We start from the raw sequence: 2,500 nt of genomic DNA, 5'->3' as shown, positions 1-2,500 counted from the left end.
TAGAGTTGAGCAGAAGCATAAGATTCCCCACTGCTTCATTCCATTTTCCATTAGATTACAGATGTAAATTGTTTTTGATGGTATGGTCTGTGCAGATTGAAATATTCAGAGCATATTCTGACTTTTAGTTAACACATCTGTAAGCAATTTGGCCATCACTGAATTCAACGTTTATCTCAATCGTAATAGAGAAGGATAATGACAAATATAGTTTACAATGTTATTAAGTACATCATTTTATTTAATTGTGTGAATAAAAGGAATCGTCTCCCCGTCGGGGAATTGAACCCCGGTCTCCCGCGTGACAGGCGGGGATACTGACCACTATACTAACGAGGACATATTGGCTTCAGTTCAACAGTGCTCACCTCCATGAGGTTAGGGCATGCCCTCAATCAATTCACAGTATTGTAATAGGCAGCTTTGCTTCCTTTGGTTAGGAGAAGCAATCTTTTTTCATAAATGATTACAAATCAGAAATTCCTAGCCAAAAATAATCTGCTTTAATAAGAAATGATTGATTAAAATAAATACCTATTTATCGATCTGTCTATCTATCTTTCTATCTATCTATGTATATGTATATATATATATATATATATATATATATATATATATATATATATATATATACAATCAGCTCACTTTAACATTTGCAGCTTATAACCATTTACCACCAGGGGTCACTACTAACAAAAAGCATCCACTCCACTTCTAAATCCAGCCCCTAGAGTTGAGCAGAAGCATAAGATTCCCCACTGCTTCATTCCATTTTCCATTAGATTACAGATGTAAATTGTTTTTGATGGTATGGTCTGTGCAGATTGAAATATTCAGAGCATATTCTGACTTTTAGTTAACACATCTGTAAGCAATTTGGCCATCACTGAATTCAACGTTTATCTCAATCGTAATAGAGAAGGATAATGACAAATATAGTTTACAATGTTATTAAGTACATCATTTTATTTAATTGTGTGAATAAAAGGAATCGTCTCCCCGTCGGGGAATTGAACCCCGGTCTCCCGCGTGACAGGCGGGGATACTGACCACTATACTAACGAGGACATATTGGCTTCAGTTCAACAGTGCTCACCTCCATGAGGTTAGGGCATGCCCTCAATCAATTCACAGTATTGTAATAGGCAGCTTTGCTTCTTTTGGTTAGGAGAAGCAATCTTTTTTCATAAATGATTACAAATCAGAAATTCCTAGCCAAAAATAATCTGCTTTAATAAGAAATGATTGATTAAAATAAATACCTATTTATCGATCTGTCTATCTATCTTTCTATCTATCTATGTATATGTATATATATATATATATATATATATATATATATATATATATATACAATCAGCTCACTTTAACATTTGCAGCTTATAACCATTTACCACCAGGGGTCACTACTAACAAAAAGCATCCACTCCACTTCTAAATCCAGCCCCTAGAGTTGAGCAGAAGCATAAGATTCCCCACTGCTTCATTCCATTTTCCATTAGATTACAGATGTAAATTGTTTTTGATGGTATGGTCTGTGCAGATTGAAATATTCAGAGCATATTCTGACTTTTAGTTAACACATCTGTAAGCAATTTGGCCATCACTGAATTCAACGTTTATCTCAATCGTAATAGACAAGGATAATGACAAATATAGTTTACAATGTTATTAAGTACATCATTTTATTTAATTGTGTGAATAAAAGGAATCGTCTCCCCGTCGGGGAATTGAACCCCGGTCTCCCGCGTGACAGGCGGGGATACTGACCACTATACTAACGAGGACATATTGGCTTCAGTTCAACAGTGCTCACCTCCATGAGGTTAGGGCATGCCCTCAATCAATTCACAGTATTGTAATAGGCAGCTTTGCTTCTTTTGGTTAGGAGAAGCAATCTTTTTTCATAAATGATTACAAATCAGAAATTCCTAGCCAAAAATAATCTGCTTTAATAAGAAATGATTGATTAAAATAAATACCTATTTATCGATCTGTCTATCTATCTTTCTATCTATCTATGTATATGTATATATATATATATATATATATATATATATATATATATATATACAATCAGCTCACTTTAACATTTGCAGCTTATAACCATTTACCACCAGGGGTCACTACTAACAAAAAGCATCCACTCCACTTCTAAATCCAGCCCCTAGAGTTGAGCAGAAGCATAAGATTCCCCACTGCTTCATTCCATTTTCCATTAGATTACAGATGTAAATTGTTTTTGATGGTATGGTCTGTGCAGATTGAAATATTCAGAGCATATTCTGACTTTTAGTTAACACATCTGTAAGCAATTTGGCCATCACTGAATTCAACGTTTATCTCAATCGTAATAGAGAAGGATAATGACAAATATAGTTTACAATGTTATTAAGTACATCATTTTATTTAATTGTGCGAATAAAAGGAATCGTCTCCCCGTCGGGGAATTGAACCCCGGTCTCCCGCGTGACAGGCGGGGATACTGACCACTATACTA

The 2,500-nt window shown here is 34.8% G+C and overlaps 4 non-coding genes across 4 annotated transcripts in view; all 4 read right to left on the bottom strand.

The window, feature by feature from the left end:
- Positions 1 to 267: 267 nt before the first annotated feature.
- Positions 268 to 339, bottom strand: TRNAD-GUC (transfer RNA aspartic acid (anticodon GUC)). The gene has a single exon. It is a non-coding gene; the product is annotated as a tRNA-Asp (tRNA).
- A 656-nt stretch (positions 340 to 995) lies between these two features.
- Positions 996 to 1,067, bottom strand: TRNAD-GUC (transfer RNA aspartic acid (anticodon GUC)). Its single transcript has one exon. It is a non-coding gene; the product is annotated as a tRNA-Asp (tRNA).
- Positions 1,068 to 1,715: 648 nt separating this feature from the next.
- TRNAD-GUC (transfer RNA aspartic acid (anticodon GUC)) lies at positions 1,716 to 1,787 on the bottom strand. Its single transcript has one exon. It is a non-coding gene; the product is annotated as a tRNA-Asp (tRNA).
- A 648-nt stretch (positions 1,788 to 2,435) lies between these two features.
- Positions 2,436 to 2,500, bottom strand: part of TRNAD-GUC (transfer RNA aspartic acid (anticodon GUC)) — a 72-nt gene continuing 7 nt past the window's right edge. The window contains exon 1 of the tRNA in view: positions 2,436 to 2,500. This exon is cut by the window's right edge and continues 7 nt beyond it. This is a non-coding gene — a tRNA (tRNA-Asp).

Source organism: Triturus cristatus, chromosome 4_1, assembly GCF_964204655.1.
Source record: "Triturus cristatus chromosome 4_1, aTriCri1.1, whole genome shotgun sequence".
NCBI lineage: Eukaryota > Metazoa > Chordata > Amphibia > Caudata > Salamandridae > Triturus > Triturus cristatus.
The sequence above is the reverse complement of the archived record's forward strand: the minus strand, read 5'-3'. Positions and strand labels throughout refer to the sequence as shown.